Raw genomic sequence first — 12,061 nt, forward strand, 5'->3', positions numbered from 1 at the left:
TAAAGGCCGCATTGTTAGCGGCAGGGCAGCCCCCCCCCCACCCTTTTACTCCCCCCACCCCACCGCCTTCCGCTCTCCTCTCTCTCTCTCTCTCTCTCTCTCTCTCTCTCTCTCTCTCTCTCTCTCTTTCTCTCTCCTCCTCCTCCTCCTCCTCTCTTTCTCATCGCATTTGCATCCCAAAATCCCCGTCCGCAGCTCCGGGAGCGGATTGTTCAAGCCTGATTTATGGGGTGACGGCAAAGGCTGGCGCCTTCTCCTCCAGCGACCCCTCTGCAACCCCAGCCCGCTCCCTGGCCCCCAGCCCACTCCACTTTGGGGTTCCAGCCTCGGCGCTGGGGAATGGGGATAGGGGGCAGGGAACGAGGAAGAGGTGAAGGGAGTACCTCCAGGATGCGGCGGGTGTTCCTGAGAAAGCCGAGGTCGGATACCTGGTCCGGGCGCGGCCGCTCCGTCGAGTTGGAGTCCCTGGTTGGCGTGGGCTTCAATGGGCTCCTTTGGCTCCTGTGGCCAGGGCGGCCGGGCGGGCGATCGCACGGAGAAGTTGTGAGAGTCATTTCTACTTTCGGTTATCTAGCTTTATGACGGCTCTGTGGCACTCATACAGCTAGATAACCAAAGAGAGAAACGGGCCTCCTTTCGCCGGCACCGCTGCCGCGCTGTGGGCCCCACGTGCCGCTGCCGACCCGGCGCGGGGGCCTGAGCGGGCGCCTCTCCCGCAGCCTCGGGCGCACGCGGAGAGCCAGAGGGGACCGACAGACACACAGACACACGGACTCCCGCTACCCGGCTCGCCCAGCTCCCTTCCTCCCTCGCCCTCGCGGCATCTCCATCCCCAGGTCTCCGTTCAGTGCGTCCGCGGCCCGCTTCGACGGCAACCCGGGGCGCACTCGGGGCACCGGTGCGCAGCTCTCGGGCAGCCTCGGGCGCCCCGGCTGCCCCCAGCGCACTGGACCGTCAGCCCTCCTCTCGCAGGCTAATCGCCCCGCGGGGAAGTGACGTCAGTCCGGGAATCGGCCTATCACGGACTCCCATTCAAATCCCAGCCCCCTTCCCGCGCTCGGCACCACCCAGCCTTACAATGGCCTCGGCGTCCACGGCTTCTGCGCCGCGAGGACAGGGGAGTGCCCCCTTCTGCCCTCAGAAGCGTTAGGCCTGCGTCCCTGGATGCACACCCTCTGGCTTTTCTTCCCAGTCTCTCTGACCTCCCCTCAAAGTCTTGGGTGCCTGGAGGCCACCGCAGACCACCAGAGTTAGAGTTTGAGGGAAGAGGGTTAAGGTCGTGGTCTCGCCAGGGCAACCCAAGTGAGCGCTTGATAGACTGCGAACTGGTCACTTCATCTACTGCCTCTCTTTCCCCTTACCCAGCACTGTGCAGACTACGCGGTAAAGACTGGGGGTTAAGGGAGGGATTGAGTGTCCTCCTGTGTCTAGATCAGTAAGTAGATCCCATACATAACGCCTGACTTGTAAGGATTCCAGCGGCAAGCTACATTCAAACCAGGTTCTAGATGTTGATATCAGGCTGCTGGCTCCCTTCCCTCTGGTTATTCCTAGGCATAGCCAATAAGGTGCAATCGACTGGGCCCTGGCGCTTTGAAGATACCCAAGATCGGAATTGGGCTCCTATTTATATCCCACAGGGAGAGAAAAAACCCCACATCTCCTACCATCTTTCTGCTCTCAGCACACAACTGGCCTACTCACTCCAATTGGTTCACAGGGCAAAAAGATTGACACCTTGGGTTTCCCAGAGCCACCGTAGAATTGAGCCTGTCCACTAAACTGGAGCTCCATTTCAGGCTCCCAAATGTGACTGGCTCATAGGTGCTCTCTTGAAACCACTCCCTTCTTCCTGGTGCCTATGCTCCCACTTGGGCCCTCTGACTCACCCCTGCACCCATCCCTGGAAGGCCAAGGATTAAATATGAAAAATTCGATAGATTTGTTCCAGGAGCTAGGGAGAAATGCAACAATAGAGTAGGCTAGCTGATCCCGGGATCCCAGCAGTGACTATACAGGAGTGTTAGAGACTCCTGTCCTATGGTCCAGGGAGCACCCCAGGCTTAGGTGGGGGCTACTCATTCAGATCTATTTTAGTGGGGCTGGAAATCCCTGGCCACTCTCCACCAGCAAATCTCTGCAGGGTGTGTTCGAAGCATAGGCCCAAAGCGGGTGGTTTGGAAGGGGTTTGGGGATTTTCCTAAACACATCCAAGGCATTCTCCTTCTAAATGACACATCTGGATTTTTGTCAAGGACCAGGCTTTGCCGTGCACCTCTTTACACTGCTGCTTGTTTTGGATTTGCCCTATTTCAGCTTGACCCAAAATCCAAGGTGGGCTTTATTGCCAGTGCCTTTCTCGTCCGCCTGTGACCAAGCCAGCTAGCGGTAAAACACCACTCTCCAAATTCCACCTCACAGACACATCCTTCTCTCCAGAAAAGGGACATAAGCCAGGCCCAGATGAGCCTCAGAGAAATAGAGAGGCCGATCTACCAACAGCTAGGATTTGGAAGGAACCTCAAATTTGGCCCTGCGTGGTTAATTCTAAAGGATTTTCATAATTAGGAGGTGCCCCTTTCTTCTCTGCCTACGGCTTCTGGAATCTACACCCTTTTCCATTTAGCTGTGTGTCTGTCAGTGTGGGGGACCTCCTGAGCTCTAGTCCTTCTGGGCCACCCTGAGCTTGGATGGTAGAGGGGAGGTGTGTGAACAGGATTCACCTGAGAGTGAGGGGGGGGGGGAGAAAGGGGGAAATAGGGGACAGGAGAAAGAGAAAAGAAGGGGCCTTCTCAGAGTGCAATTTAAGCAGGATGCTGCACAAAATGGCTCCTCAGCGAGGCTCACGGTAACAGCACACTGGAGCCCTGGCCCGCAAGCCTAGGGCTGGTTAGCGCTCTGGGAGAAAGATTAAAAAGCTTGATTTTACATTCAGTTCAGGTGCAGCAGGTCAATGCCACCAAGGCCGCATTTCTGTTGTTTTTAAGGAAACCACGTCCCTTGCCAGAACAGGTGAGGTCGACCAGGCAGAGGCACCCACACCATGCTGGCATAAGACACCATCCTGGAACAGAGACTCCTTCATTTTTCCCCTCCAGTACCCAGGGGCATGAAAGCATCATAGGCTCACTCTCAGGAGGGAGATTACAGTAAGGCTGAACCTTGAACCACGAGCTGCCTGCCATTTGGAGGTTGTTCTGATGGGGCAGGGCAAAGGGCTGTCTGTTAGCAGCCACACCCAGGTACAGCAGGGGAAGCCCCCAGGTCAGCACCCAGCAGAGGCACATTGTTTGGAGCTGAGGCTACTCAAGGAAGACCCTACTGACCTTGCTCTAATTCTCTCCTCCTCTGCATCCTGGACTGGGTCTGAGTTGAGTTCGACGCACTTCCTCCCAAGTCAATCTCTCGCCTCTAGCCTGCTGTCCCAGCACAGTCCCTAACTCACAAGAAGAACCGCCACTGGGTCTAGAGGTGGCCCAGCTAGAAAACTGCGGGCGGCTGATGGGCCCTGGCCATGGTGCTGAGAATCACCCACCTGACATTTCTCTCCCTCTGCGGTTCCACTTGCCCAGAATTTCCTCCTTCAGCTAAGGTTTGAAACCCAAGCTTTAGGGGTGCCTAAGGCTAATTAGAGAAGCAAGCATCCAGGGGCAAGTCCAGCATGTAGACATCTCCACCAAAGATAGGAGACAACATCTTTCATAGTCAAAGCTCCACAGAGGGGAAAAAGCCTTAACTGAATCTACAGAAGCTACTAGACATTTGCTCTAGAGCCCACTGACTCAGGAAACCCACACTGCACTTTCTCCTTAGGCTGCCCCTAAGGCTGGTGTGTTACTTGTGCAGGCAATCTGTATGCAAGTGCTCCACTTGCCTCTAGCCCACGTTTCTATTTCCCGATGATCAGTAGTTATTCAGTTCAATACAGGCCGTAGATGGGCACCTTCCCCTTCAGGACACAATGAGTTAAGGGGTTCAGAGAAGGACGGGCCAATTCACAGCCTTGCTCACACCCTTGTCCTGTGACCAGACTTGCCCAGATTCTGAGGCTGGGAGCCTGAGGCTGATGGAGCACAGCAGATGTAGCCTCTTGGCCTGCTATTCAGTCTGGAATGAGCACTCCTTTTGATCCCCTCTGGGCTGTAATTAGGACACAGAATCTCTAGCCACAACCCAGGCCAATTCCAGGTGCCTTTTCCTCCATTGCTGCCTTCCTCTCTCATTCTTTCCTCGGGCCCAGGCTTTGATGAGCTGATCTTCCTATTGTCTGGAGGCTGGAAAGGCTGTTCATTGGGAGATCCAGCTTTGGGTTCCCTCAGCTGGAGCCAGCTCCTGGTACCCAGAAGCTAAGAGGCCTCCACACCTACCCTCAAATACACATGGCCAATTGGGCTGCGGTTCCTTCTCTGGCTTTCCACCCGGCCTGTTTCCCCAGCAGCTGAGGTGTAGGCAGGCAGGGTGCGGGCTCTTCTAAACAGGAACCTCAAAAACACCCTTTCCAAAGGCCAAGCCTTTCTTCGGGACCTCTAGCAGCCAATATTGCTGGTAGAGACTCTTGAGGTGTACCCCAGTTTCTGCCCACTTAGCCTGCCTCTGGCCTCCCTTGATTGAAAGCCAGACCCTCAAATAAACTCCATCCCCCACTGCCCCGCCGCCAAGGCTTAAGAATCTGTCACCTCCTGAACATGGAGATTCAAAGGGGGTCTCCTCTTTAGACTCAGCACCCTGCATCAGTCCCTGGCACAATGGCTCTAAGCTTGTAATTTTTGGGGGGTGGGATGTTTTTACTGTTCCAGAGATCTGGGCTGGAGTCTCTCCTTGCTAGAGTCGGCCACCTCCTTGCTCTGCTTGGGCCATCCTACGCCACCCCACCATCCCAGCTGCTCCCAGAGAAGCCCCCTCGACAGTTTCAGCCTCCATGCCTTCCCTCATTCCTCTCAGCTCAGAGGAGGCTGGGCTGGAGGAGGCTCCAGAGACACCCACAGACAGATCCAAAGGCCTGTCCGAAAGCACAGAGGGGGGGGGGGTGCTGAGCAGAAGAGCTTTCCCAACTTCCCATTTCAGAAGGGGAAAGGGGCGTCATAAATCTTGTTTAGAGTGGGTGCTGTGTGTTGCATTCTCTCAAAATACGTTTTCCCGGGAAGCCACTTTGTAGATTATTTGTGTGTGTTGGCGGGGGCTGAGGGATAAGAAGGAAGACGGGAGTCACGGTAGGGGTTAGGGAGGGGGGACTCCCTGGAATCTCTTTTAGAAAGATTTTCTTTCTCTCAAACCTTTCTACCTTCCCACAACTTCCATCGGACCCCTTACCCTGTCCCTTTCTGAACACCGTGGGCGCGTCTCACTGTCCCAAGACCCTTGACCTTGGTCTTGACGATTTGCGAGAGATGCCTAAGCTCTGACCCACATTCAGAGCGCAACCCCCATCCCTCCAGTAGTCAAGGAAAGCCCCGAGCCCCGTGAGATACCCAAGAGGGACCCGCAGGGATACCCCAGGCCCCTTCACTAGTCCAACCGTCTTCCTGACGCTGTCCTAGTGCAGACTACCGCCCTGGCGCCCTAGCTCCTCTTTGCTGGCCTGACCGAAACCCAAAAGGCATTGGAACTTACGGACCCAGGAGGGGGCCGGGGCCCCAGGAGGCGACGGCGGGGGTGGGGCGGTTGTGGTGACGGTGGTTCGGTCGCCCAGGATCAGGCGAGTCCCCAGGCTCAGGCCCAGCTCCGGTCGCCCTCCAGGAGCCGCTACTCGCACGGTCGCGTGGCCGAGAGCTGCTAGAGGCAGGCGCGGCGGCGGTGGCGCGGGGGCTCCTGGCGGCGCGCTGCTTCTCCGGGCTCTGAGCGGCTCAGCGCCGCCTTCTCGGGCCGGCACGGCCCGCAGTGACGTCAGCGCGGCTCCCCCCGCCCCCCCTGGCTTCACCCGGACCAGTGCGGAACAGAGAGGCGGAGGCAGGAGGCTAGGGGCGCCCTGTCCTGAGACCCGGCCCTGTCTGCCCCTGCCCAGCTTGCGTTCGAGCAACCCTCTCCGCAAACGACCCTCACTACCGGGCTCACCCAGAGCCACCAACCACCTGGGAAGTGGTGACAAGCCCAGGGCTGGAAATCTCGCTGGCAGCTCCAGGATCCAGGATCCAGGATGCTCGGCGAAGAAAGGAGAGCTGAGGGCTTGAGGCGCCCTGGGAGAAAATGGGTCTTTTAATCTTTTCGCACACACAAGTGATGATTGAGGGGACCTATGAAGGATTGGCAGGTCCTAGGGGTCCCAGTGTGGGCTCGGAAGCGACCCTTTAGTTTTCAGGAACGTGTCTCGTTGACAGCCTGGATTGTGTCCTAGGCTGGATCGTGCTGCTCCGAGACCCAGTGCCTCCCCCACCCCGCCTCACCCGTGGGCGGTGCACCTGCAAACTCGTTGGGCCGCAGACCGCCCCCGAGCCGCTGTCCAAATGCTGAATCCGGCCTCCCCGGGGCGGGCTCCGGAGCCTGGCTGCACCTCGCTCGGCATTGTCCGCAGGGCGGGCACAGGGTTCTGGGACTCCCAGACAGAGCCCCTGAAATTCTAGTGCTCTGAGATGATATTGGGAAGCTACAAGGAAGGGGGCGAGAGGTCAAGAGGAGGCGGGAACAGAAATGGCAGGCAGACCAGAGTGCCTGACCTGCGGAACCACCTCTTCCTCTTGCGCCCCGGTGGCTCGGCTCAGGGTCCCTTCTGCCAGTGTATGTTTCTCTCGCCACCACAGCAGGGGAGGTCCCTCCGGCCGAACTTGTCAGCGGGTCTCATCATTCATCACGAGCCAGACAGACAGGCCAAGTTCATGAGCAACGCAGTTAACCCCTTGCAAACTGTTCGCCTCCCAAAGGAGGGAGCCTTTTGAATAGGGAATGCTGTCTGGGATTCCTGGGACACCACCTCCCGGAAGCTGCGCCTGCCATAGCTCCTTTCTTCTTCCTGGTCTCGCTCCGAATTTTTTTTTCCTGTTATTTTCTTACTTTTTTTTTTTTTTTTTTTTTGGTCTCCAGGATATTTTTAGAGTCTTCCTCTTATAAATTAGTTTGAGATAGATACACACATAGCTGGTTTTCTAGACGTCTTCTCTTCCCAGGTCGTGGTATATTCATTTTGGAAATTTTAGTTTAGAAAAATAAGATAAAAAATATCAAATGGCCTCAATCTACACTTGGAGGCCTGACCTTAAAAGAAAAAAAATAATGAAATTTTTCTTATTAGAAGAATCTAGATTGCTGGTTGTGAAGCGCGGGGGCAAGAAGAAAAAGAGAGAGGGGGAAGGAAAGCAGGGGAGGGGGAGATGGAATAAATGCGATGAATCAGGCTTCTGGAACTGAATGGGAAAAGGAAACCAGAGAGAAGCTTCCAGAAAAGGATCTGAGAGGGAGACGTGTCCAGAGACCTGCTAGAGCAGCCTCAGAGACCCTGGGAAATACCATAAGAATGTAGACACAGGAACCAAGAGAGAGAGGTGGGGGGTAGTTGTTCTTCTTGGGGAACCCTTGAAGGGTTCGAACATTTCCCTTGCACTTCCATCCACTGGCTTCTGCTGTAGTCTCTAAAGTTGAAGATGGTCTTCCTCTGGCCTAACCTGAAGGCTTGATCTAGAGTAGGGGTGTGTGGGTGTGTGGGTGTTGCGGGGGGTGTCCTTGCCTGAGGCAAAGGCTATTCCTTGTTTTGGAACCCCAGCATTCCCCTAACTTTCTCAGGCTCCCCTTACAGTCTGGCAGACTGGGCCACTCTTCCCCTTCCCCCACTTCCTATTCAATTCCTGGCGTCTGGTAGCTGGCGGCAACTAGGGCGACCTACCAACTTTTCCCCTGGGCATTTTCTCACCCCCTTCACCCCCCAGTGCTTTCTTTTCTTCTCCTAGCGCTCCTTTTGAAAGGAGGCACCCAGGCCCAGAACGTGTTCTGCAGTTTAACTACTTCCAAATTCTTTGTTCGGGTCACCCCGGGACTCCATTGTCCGCTATTGAGAGCGCGGGCAGGCCGGCGGGTGCGCCTCAGCCTGTGCAGGCCTTGAATCCATTAGGCCTCTGTGGCTCTGGGCCTTGCGTCAAAGCTCGTTCCCTACGCTCCCGCCCTCGGCTGCCTTTTTTGGATGAAATAAAGTCACTGAAAAGGGCAGGTTCGCCTTGAGGTTACACGGGTCTCACTCTCAGAGAGAGTGGTCGCAACTGCCTCCAACGAATCTGGCCCACTCAGCTCAGCCTGAATGCCCTTTGGCTTGCCGCTAGATGCTTGGCTAGTGGTTGCTTTTTGAGGGAACTGGATCTCGGGAATTGGACGGGGAAGTGACAACCAGCAAAGACCTTCTCCATGTCTTCAGTCTTCCATTTCCACCCTCACAGCTGGCATTCCCCTTCCTGGCTTTCCTCAGGTCTCTCCAGAGTCTCAAAGTCGCTCCTGAACAAAAGGAGTGCGGGAAGGGGGTCCCTCTTCAATAGGAATCCCCTCTGGGAGCATCACTGTGCCCCGTGTCCAAATTGCCTCCCCAACATGACACCTTCCCAGGTTCACTGAGAAGTGGCCAAGTATGATCTTGCTATGCCTTCCCAGATCCAAGAGTATGACGGAGGGAGAACCCCTCCCTCCCCCCCATCATGGGAACCATGGCTACAGAGAGGCGTGACTCTTGCGGGGATGAGGTGGGTATCCTAGGAAGGACTCCAAGGCCATGTGTCCCAGAAACACCCTAGGCAGGCTGGGATCCTGACACTGTCTCCCAGAGACTATGTGTTGGCCTTGAACCCATGAAACAACGAGGAAGTTCGAATATCAGTGGCCCAGGAAAGCTCAGGAAAGGCTGGCCATTGCTTATCCCAGAGCAAGGTCACTTGAAGCATGACCCTCTTGCTGTAGGGTTACCAGGTCGTCAACCCTGATGCACAGGGCTTCTGGTCTGCCTGTTTTGACCATTCCTAGGATTAGCACAGTTAATTAGGAACAGATTTCTAGAGCATAGCCACGCAGGAGCCAATGAGAGGGCAAAGATGGGTACTGTGAACCAAGAAAGGGTGCAGGTGGAACTCAAGACTCGGCAAGAGAGCACCGTCCGATGCACCGTTCGATGGGCGCCGCTCCTGGCAGGCCTGGGATCTCGCAGGACCCAGCCAAGCCAGACCACTCTGCAGCTCAAACGATCCCTCCCACTCCTCTGGGCTCCAGAACCGCAGCTGGCGAGACCTGCAGAGCTGAGAGATCTGACCAGACTAAATGAAAGCTCTTGCAGACACAGATGCTCTTAAGGGTCTCCCACACTCCCACCCACATTTTCTTCGGTCCTTTCGTTCTCGCAGGGGAACCCAGGGTCCTCTGCTCTTGGCTGTCCTGACCTAGCGGCTCTGGCGTGCTGATGCTGCTCCGCGCATTGTCCAACAGCGCTCTCTGCCGGGGTTTCTGCTCGGAAGCAAGCGCGCAACGAGCCTAGCTTGGCGGCGGGAAAGACTTCTCCTTCTGAGCCAAGTGGGCGGTGCTACGCCCGCGTCCGGATGGTTAGCCACATCAGGGCCACTACTTTAAGGGGTGGTCTGGACATCTCTCCCCCTCCTGAGTCCTCTTCACTTTTCAAACTCTGACGTGGGTCAAGGACATCATCTACATTGCTGGGGACATCCGGACAGTTGAATGGAGCCTGGGGACTTCAGACCGTGTCCTTACCTAAATATCAGCCCCTTCCCAGCTTTGCCTTCCTTCTCATCTCTGCAGTTTCCTTTCAGCCAGGGTCCTTCTCATCTTTACAGACCTCAGAAAATGAAAAAAAGGTCATTTCCCTTTGGGTGGGGTGGGGGCATCTAATGCCGGAAAGTGTAGACAATGCCTGTAAGATAAGGAGGTTCTTACCTTGCCCGGATCTCACAGCTGAAGTCCGGAACATCTCTGAAGGCTCAGACATGATGTTCCCAGTGGCCAGAGTGTGGGCGGGTTCTTGACATTCATTCACTCAACAAATAAATGCTGAGTTCTGAGCCCACACTGCTGGAGGCTTAGCTCAGAAAAGGTAATTAGCTTTTCAAAGGCTATAATCGAGGCCTCCGGAACCGAAGAGAACACAGGGCCCTGCTTAAAATTGAAGATGTTTATGCCTGAGATGAAAATGAATTCTACTTAGGCAAGAGATGTGCTTATGCGTATGAAGAAAAAAAAAAACCAACACGTGACTCCTAGTAGCAGACAGAACAAACCCAGGGTAATCTGGGGCAAAGGTAACTTAGGTCCACGGAAACTGTGGCGTGGTTTGGGCCAGATTCCAAAGCGACCTTCCTGCAAACACCATTGGATACTTAATCAGTATGATGCTGAACCTCACATGGCTTCAAACTTCTGAAAACATATGCTTTTGTTAAAAAGAAGATTCTAAGTCAGAGCCTGTGACCCAGAGGTGTCCCTTATGACCTCCCTGTCAGCTAGACCAGATGGGCTTCTGTGGCCCTGTTGACAGCTCCTATGTCCACCACATTCCCTGAGAGCTAACCGGGTGAAACCTGCTCTCTAGCCTGGGTCTACTGGAGGAAAGGCCTAGGCTGGAGGCTTGCAGAGGAGCAAAGCGACCTGAGAGAGTCAGTGAACAAGCCAGAGGGTAATGAAGCAGATGAGTGAGGACTCAAGAAGGAAGGAAATGTCGGAAACACTCCTGTCTCTCCCTTCCAGCGGACTCTTGTTCCTGTCTTTGGCCTGCTTTAGCAAGATTCTGTCCCGTCACTGCCAGTTCTCTGACTCAAAGCAGCTCTTGCCAAGCCCAGCATCCTTCTCCGTGTGCCTTTCCCGGTAGGCAGCACACTGCAGTGCAGTCAAGGGCACACGTTCTGGGAGCCAGTCTCCTGGAGCTGGCGTAGTGGCTCAAGACTGTATTCTCGTCCCTCAGGAGGGTGAGGCGGGATGATCACAGAGTGTCTGAGGTTATATAGTGAGTTCCAAGCAAGCCAGGGCGGCAGAATAAAGTTAGGAAAAAAAAAAAAAAAAAAAAGCCGGACACCTGTCAAAAGCACCATCCTTCAAGAGTTTCCACGGAGGCAAGAGCAGGCGCGCCACCGTGTGGCAGCTCTGACAACTTACAACGTACTTGGAAGCGAGTTTGATTAGCCTTGAAAATGGTGCAGGATTTGCTGCATTGGGATTTGTTCGCAGCATGAAACCTACTAGGGGTTAACGACTGAGTGGGTATGTTGCGCCAGACACTGGGGTAACCACACCGTTACTGAGCGCTACCCCTACTCCAACTGTTGCAGTGAACACTAGCGACACGCCACCCTGGCAAACCCCAATCCCAAACATGTGAAGTCTTGGCTGGTCAGGGGCTGACCCAGTATGAGAACCCAGAGTAACTATTTCTTTTCTTTCTTTGAGTTAGGGTCTCACTGTGTGGCCCAAGAGCTAGTAACTTGAGCTGAGTTCACCATCATTCTGGATCTTGCTCCTGAGGGATGGGGTCTACAGGTATGCACTAGTACACCTGGTTGGAAGATAGGTATGGTGTGTGTGTGTGTGTGTGTGTGTGTGTGTGTGTGTGTGGTTTGCAGGTGTTGAAGCTGAGACTTGAGCATGTTAAGCAAGTACTATGTCACTAACTCCATAGTCTAACTTGTTCAAACAGGGGTTTTCCTTTGCAACCCAGGCTCTCCTGGATTACTATGTAGACCAAGTTGGCCTCAGATTCACTATCCTCCTGCTTCAGCCTCTGGAATGCTGTTTGGTTTGTATTTTGAAGGCAGGGTCATACTCCATAGCCCAGGCTGACAGAGAACTGACTACTTGAACTACCTACACACAACCCTGATGTTGGCTGCCAATTTGTGAACGACCCCCCCCCTACATTCGCCTCTTTTTTTTTTTTTTTTTTGGAAACCAGAACATTTATTTTATGACAGATTGAAATCTTCAAGATGAACTGGATGCTGCAACAGCTGCCCTCTTGGGTTTAGGGGTTGTCCCTTCACGGAATCCATGCCTGAATCTTCGGTAGACAATTTTTAGGTGCCTCATCCGCCCAGTCCCGTAGTGTTTCGTCTCTTAGCCTTGGCACTCCAGTTATACTTTCTCTTGCGCTTGGCAGGGTAGC

The sequence above is a fragment of the Microtus ochrogaster genome, chromosome 22 (assembly GCF_000317375.1).
Source record: "Microtus ochrogaster isolate Prairie Vole_2 chromosome 22, MicOch1.0, whole genome shotgun sequence".
NCBI classification, from domain to species: Eukaryota; Metazoa; Chordata; class Mammalia; order Rodentia; family Cricetidae; genus Microtus; species Microtus ochrogaster.